The sequence below is a fragment of the Lathyrus oleraceus genome, chromosome 7, assembly GCF_024323335.1.
Source record: "Lathyrus oleraceus cultivar Zhongwan6 chromosome 7, CAAS_Psat_ZW6_1.0, whole genome shotgun sequence".
NCBI classification, from domain to species: domain Eukaryota; kingdom Viridiplantae; phylum Streptophyta; class Magnoliopsida; order Fabales; family Fabaceae; genus Lathyrus; species Lathyrus oleraceus.
In genome coordinates, this window is record NC_066585.1 from 18393583 (window position 1) to 18401449 (window position 7867).

The following is a 7867-nucleotide window of genomic DNA, read 5'->3' on the forward strand; positions in this document are numbered from 1 at the left end:
CGACCGATGTGATGAATTGATGTCAACCCTTGTGCTCAATCAAATTTTCAAAACACTGAAGATCAGCAGAATGCAATTACTTGCCATAATCCCTAATTTTTGGATAAGTTTCCCCAGGGTGGGGTACTCAACCTATCGGGAAATTCTTTCTGTTTTATATCTCTAATTTTTTCCTGGATCGCCCTTTAGGGTTTTCAATCCACCGAGATGCTCATTTTTGCCTAAGTCGCCCTTTCAGGTTTTCAACTTAGCGAGTCGTTATTTTCTTTTTTAGGCGAAGTATTTCTTGACTGCATCTGCGTTCACAGGACGAGTGAACTCTTCACCATCCATAGTTGTAAGTATCAATGCACCGCCTGAAAAGTCTCTCTTAACAACATATGTGCCTTTATAATTAGGAGTCCATTTTCCTCTAGAATCTGGTTTAAATGATAAAATCTTCTTGAGCACAAGGTCACCTTCTTTGAACACACGAGGTATGACCTTCTTATCAAAAGCTTTCTTCATCCTTTATTGATACAATTGACCATGACACATGGCAATCAATCTCTTCTCTTCAATCAAATTCAGCTGATCAAACCTGGTCTGACACCATTCAGCCTCAGTCAACTTGGCTTCCATAAGCACACGTAATGAAGGAATCTCAACCTCTATGGGGAGCACTACTTCCATACCATACACAAGAGAGAAAGGGGTTGCCCCTGTTGAAGTGCAGATGGATGTACGATACCCATGCAAAGCAAACATGAGCATCTTATGCCAATCCTTGTACGTGACCCCCATCTTCTAAATGATCTTCTTGATGTTCTTGTTCGCAGCTTCAACAACCCCATTCATCTTGGGTCTGTAGGGAGAATAATTATGATGTGCAATCTTGAAGTCTTTACAAAGAGCTTCCACCATATTGTTATTCAAATTCGATCCATTATTAGTAATAATCTTGCTTGGCACACCATAACGGCATATAATTTGATTCTTGATAAACCTTACAACAACTTGCTTGGTTACATTTGCATACGATGTCGCTTCAACCCATTTTGTGAAGTAGTCAATTGCCACCAAAATGAAACGATGTCCATTCGAAGCATTGGGCTCAATCATCCCAATCATATCAATTCCCCACATGGAGAAGGGCCATGGGGAAGAGATAACATTTAATAGTGTCGGAGGAACATGAATCTTATCAGCATAAATTTAACACTTGTGGCATTTCTTCACAAATTTGCAACAGTCAGATTCCATTCTCAGCCAATAGTAACTTGCTCGCAACATCTTCTTCGCCATTGCATGTCCATTGGAATGAGTACCAAAGGAACCTTCATGCACTTCAGTCATCAACAAGTCTGCTTCGTGTCTATCCACGCATCTGAGCAAAACCATGTCGAAGTTTCTCTTGTACAGTATATCACCATTCAAGTAGAAATTACCGGATAATCTCCTCAAAGTCTTCTTATCTTTCAAAGATGCCCCAGGCGGGTAAATCTGACTTTGGAGGTAACATTTGATGTCATAATACCATGGCTTCTCGTCTTTGACCTCTTCAACAGCAAACACATGAGCTAGCCTATCAAGACGCATCACAGATAAATTAGGAACCTCATTCCAATACTTCACTACAATCATTGATGCCAACGTTGCAAGAGCATCTGCCATCCGATTTTCTTCTCGAGGGATATGATGAAATTCAACCTTTGTAAAGAAAGTTGAAATCCTCCTTGTATAATCTCTATATGGTACTAAACTGGGTTTATTTGTCTCCCATTCTCCTTTGATTTGATTCACAACCAAAGCCGAATCACCGAAGACGTCCAAATATTTGATTATGAGATTCATGGCCTCTTCAAGCCCTATAATGCATGCTTCATATTCTGCCATATTGTTTGTACACTTGAAAGTCAATCTAGCTGTAAATGGTAGATGCGTGTCTTGAGGAGTAATGATCAATGCCCCAATGCCATTTCCATATTGATTAACAACTCTATCAAATACCATGCCCCAACGGGAACCAGGTTCTGGCCCTTCTTCAAGCAATGGTTCATCACAATCTTTCATTTTCAAGTACAAAATCTCTTCATCAGGAAAATCATACTGCACTGAATGGTAATCTTCAATTGGTTGGTGAGCCAAATGGTCAGCCAAGATACTACCTTTGATCGCTTTCTGAGATCGGTATTCGATATCATACTCTGATAACAACATCTGCCAACGGGAAATTCTCCCAGTTAAAGTAGGCTTCTCAAAAATATACTTGATTGGGTCCATTTGGATATCAACCAAGTGGTATGATTCAACATATACTGACGCAGACGCTTAGCAGCCCAAGCCAATGCACAACAAGTCTTCTCAAGCATAGAATACCGAGTCTCACAGTCGGTGAACTTCTTACTAAGGTAGTAGATCACAAATTCTTTCTTTCCAGTCTCATGTTGCTGACCAAGAACACAACCCATACTCTCATCGAGCACAGTCAGATACATGATCAATGGTCTTCCTTCAACAGGTGGAGACAAAATCGGTGGTTCAAGCAAATATTCCTTGATACTATCAAAGCTTTCTGGCAGTCTTCGGTCCAATCACAAGACTGATCTTTCCGAAGAAGCTTGAATATAGGCGCACATGTGACAGTCATGTGGGAAATGAATATGGAAATATAATTCAAGCGGCCGAGAAAACCTCTGACTTGCTTCTCAGATTTGGGCGCAGGCATCTCTTGTATTGCTTTGACCTTGGCAGGATCAACTTCAATACCCTTCTCGCTGACAATAAAGCCCAACAACTTACCAGAACGAACACCAAAAGTACACTTATTGGGATTCAAGTGGAGTTTATATTTCCTCAAACGTTGGAATAGCTTCAACAAATGCTCAACATGTTCCTCTTCATCAATAGATTTAGCAATCATGTCATCGACATAAACTTCAATCTCTTTATGCATCATATCATGAAAAAGAGTGGTCATTTCTCTCTGGTAAGTTGCACCAGCATTCTTTAAACCGAAAGGCATCACTCTATAACAGAATGTTCCCCAAGGTGTAATGAATGTGGTCTTCTCCATATCTTCGGGTGCCATCTTAATCTGATTATATCCGGAAAATCCATCCATAAACGAAAAGACTTTGAATTTAGCAGTATTGTCTACCAACATATCAATATGTGGTAAAGGGAAATCATCTTTCGGACTGGTTTTATTCAAATTTCTACAGTCGACACACATGCGTACTTTTCCATCTTTCTTCGGTACAGGCACAAAATTGGCCACCCATTGCGGATACTCAGCGGTTACAAGGAAACCGACATCAATCTGCTTCTGTACTTCCTCTTTGATCTTCACAACCAAATCAGGATGTGTTCTTCTAAACTTCTGCTTGACTGGCAAGCATTATGGCTTCAACGACAATCTATGCTCCACAATCTTAGAATCCAACCCAGGCATGTCTTGATAGGACCAAGCAAACACATCTGAATATTCCCGAAGAAGATCAATCAACCCTTTCTTGACTTCTGGACACAGTCGAGACCCAATCTTGACTTCCTTCACATCATCCTCGGAACCCAAATTGACTAACTCGACCTGCTCTTCGAACGACTAAATGGTCTTTTCATCTTGCTCAAGAAGAAGAGATAATTCATCACTTACTTCTACATCACTTTCCTCCTCGGCCTCAAACACAGGGAATTCAAAATTTAGAGAAGGAGAAGGATCATTGTATTCAATGGGGTTAGGAACCAACCTGCATAATGATTTGATATTTTGATTTTAGAGAAGTGAATTTGTGACCAAATATTATGAATATGGACAATTATATTGTTTATTTATGTTTTTGTGATTACCATTTTCAGAATAAAGCAAAAAGTAAAAACAAACATCATAGATGTGGATGAATAGAGTTAATTTTATTGATGATCAATTTGAAAATGCCTAAACAATGTTCACTTCTCCCTTAGGCATAGGAGAAGGATTTAAAAACATATAAAAGCAATTACTTAGATCGATGCAAAATAACAGGAATATCAACAACAGTCCAATTGTTGCAAGCCTTTCCATGCGTCACAAAATTGGTGCAGTCTTCCTCTTTGTCATCCTCTAGCACAGCAGCTAAGTGTTGTTCATTGCCATGAATGAAACCTCCGCTACGGAAGCTAAGTTGCATATCTTCATACCTCACAGTTGATAAACCTTTATGAAACCCCAAGCCGGTTCTGCCTTTGTTGTCGGAGACCTCTACCATGCGCCCCCACTGATCGACATCGCCTTCTTCCACAATCTTTTGAGCATCTTTCAATAAGGACATAGGTGCCTCAATTCTCTTCTCAGCAGCAATAGATAAGGCTTGGAACGGAGTTCCAACCTCAGCCTCAGTTTCCACATAAGAGAAAGATGACAAATGGCTAACCAACAGCGTCTTCTCTCCACCAACGATCACTAGCTTGCCACTCTTCACAAATTTGAGCTTCTGGTGCAAAGTTGAGGTAACAGCTCATGCCTCATGGATCCATGGCCTTCCCAACAAGCAAATGTAGGTCGGGTGGATATCCATTACTTGAAAAGTAATCTGAAAATCACTGGACCTATCTTAACTGGAAGGTCCACTTCACTAATAACCGTTTTGCACGAACCATCAAAGACTTTGACAATTACACCGCTATACCTCATGGGCTCTCCCTAGTAGGATAGCTTTGACAAAGTTGACTTCGGAAGCACATTTAGTGGCAAATCAGTGTCAACAATCACATTTGACAAAGCATCCTCTTTGCAATTCATTGAGATGTGCAAAGCCAAATTATGATTTATTCCCTCCTTAGGGAGTTCTTCATCACAGAAGCTGAGATTATTGCAAGAAGTGGTGTTAGCCACGATATGATCAAATTGATCCACCGTAACATCATGTTCTACAAAAGCTTGTTCTAGAACTCTCTACAGTGCTTCTCTGTGTGCTTTGGAGTTCATGAGCAGAGACAACACTGAGATCTTTGAGGGGGTTTGGAGCAGCTGCTCTACCACATTAAACTCGCTTCTCTTAATTAACCGAAGTACCTCAGCATCATCATTAGGTTTCAAGTTGTTGGATTCACCAGACTTATCTTTTGAACAGCCAACTGGATTTTCAACAGGCACTTCCACTTTCTTACTCACAACTGCTTCTTTTTTATCTTTTGGGAACACCGACCCAAACACTCGACCACTGCGGGTCACCTTAGTAACATTAGCAATGCTCACTACTGAACTAGATGTAGGTAACGGGACCTCTTGACCATCCTTCATCATTGTAGCATTATACTGATACAACACAACTTTATCAGATGAATACGGGTCTGGGACCACTAACCGTATTACCAACGGCGATACTGATCTTTGACTGTTGCTATTACTGGAGTCATACTGGATTACCAACTTCTTAGGCTGCTTGAAAACAGGCACTATGACATTAACATCGTCATCTATATGACGAGTTTGAACAATTTGGATCATGCCTTCATCCATCAGACATTGGATGTCCTTTTTCACAACTTCGCAACCCCTCGGGTATACACTACAAATAGCACAACCATCATGATCGTGTTCACATTCACTTACCAAACAAATATCCTTATGCATCTGCACTAAGGACCTCCTGATAAAACGCACATCAAAAACTTTAAATTCCCTAGGACAACCATCCACCATATTCACAAAAGAGTTCCCATGGGCGGGCAACGGGTTTGCTTTTACATTCGGCACACGGTCCTCAAAGGACACCATACCACTCTTCATCAATTTCTGAACCTCATACTTGAGCGGATAAAAACAATTTTCAATATCATGTTCGGGTGCTCCTTGATGAAAAGCACAACGGAGCTCAGGTTTATACCACTAAGGAAATGGTTCTAGAATCTGTGGCGGGTTTCTTGGTTGGATTAGGTTCTTGAGAACCAAGGATGGATAAAGCTCTGCGTAGGACATAAGAATCGGGTCAAAAGAGACCTTCTTCCTTTCGAAGTTTTGTTGATGATGATTGTTGTTGGTATTGTTGTTGTTGTAGGTGTTCGTTCGTTGTTGCGGTTGTTGTTGTTGACGTTGTTGTTGTTGAACTGGTGTTATCTGTTGATTAGAAAATACCGGGATAACGGAAGATACTTGATGATGATGTTGTTGACGGGATGGTGGATTCCTTCTGATTTGAGGCCTCCTCTGCCTCCCACTGCTTATTTCATTCACCTCACTATCTTTCTTCTTACCGAAATTATTGCCATACATCTTGCTTGTTGACGCCTCATCTCTTGACAAACGTCCCTCTCGGACTCCTTCCTCAAGCCTCATCCCCATGTTTACCATTTTGATAAAGTCACTGGGGGGACTAGCAATCATTCGTTCATAATAAAATGAACTCAGAGTTTTCAAGAAGATCTTCGTCATTTCATTTTCCTCCAAAGAAGGAGTGATCTGGGCAGCCAACTCCCTCCATCACTGCGCATACTCTTTGAATGTCACTTTATCCTTCTGAGACATATACCTCAAATGGTCTATATATGGCACCATATCCATATTATATTTATATTTCTTGACAAAAGCCTCCCCCAAGTCATTGAAAGTACGAATGTTGGCACTGTCCAATCCCATGTACCAACGGAGTGCAGCGCCGGTCAGACTATCTTGGAAGTAGTGAATAAGCAATTGATCATTGTCGGTCTAAGTAGTCTGGCAATTTGAACTTCACCTGGATCTTGATGTTGGGCACCAAACACAACACGGCGAAACTCTTCCCAAATAGATCTTTACCTCTCAGCGTCTTCAATTCCCTGCGCAACTCAAAAAACTGGTCTTTCATTTCATCCATCTTCTCATAGACATCTGGATCCTCAGACGGCTCGGAGTGATAAATGGTGTCCACTACGCGAGGCAAAGTATGCACAATGGAAGGTGGCACAGACATGACCGGGCTAGATGCCGGCATGGAAGCAAAGGCAGGCGCAAAGCCTTCAGGCACAAAGTTGGACGACATTCCCCACGGGAATCCGGCAGGTATAGTTGGTGCAAAATGGGCGGCCGCAGCAGGCACAGTAGAGGTAGCCACCTCTGAAATTACAGTACTCGCAGGAGGAGTTGCAGGCGTTGGAGAAGATTGACTTTGAGCAACAAGAACTGACTCCATCATGGCAGTCAGGCGGGCGATCTCGTCCTTCAACTCTATGTTCACTTGCTCTAGATGCTCCATGATTCTCAGATGATTGGCTCAGATATTGTACCGGTGGGTCAGCTTGGCTGAGGCACAGAAGAAATACCAATCAGACATCTGGCGAAAACCTGCTTATGCAAATGATGCATGAGATGCAATGCTTGATTATTTTTTATTTTCAAGGAGCTTACTATATCATTTAAAAATATATATTTAAATGGAAATTGCAACAATTTGATATGACCAAAAATCTCTTTTCATTTATATAAATTGGAAGGATTACATTGAGTACAATTTCAGAAACCAAATGAAAAATACAAGAGAAAAGGAGACTAGTCATCCTGAGGATCCCTAACATCAATGTCAGAAGATCTGTCTGTAGGTGCGTACTTCCTTCGAATGCGACGGATCTCGGTCTCAAAAGAAGCCTTCATCTGAGTCTTCTCGAGGACAAGTTGGTCAACAATCTTCTTCCAAGCAACGGAAGGCTGAGGCATGCTAGAAGAAGAAACCTCCGGCTCTCTCTGTCTCTTCGTCACTCGGTCTTCAAGTAACTCAATAAGTGCATCTTTGTCCTTAGACTCCAACTGCAACTCTTCATGCTTCTTGCTCAAAGCATGGAAACGCTCTTCCCACATGTCCTTCTCTTGCTTCATCTTGATGAGCGCGTCTTCCAACTCCTCTACATCTTGGTTAGGGAGAGTTAATGGCTC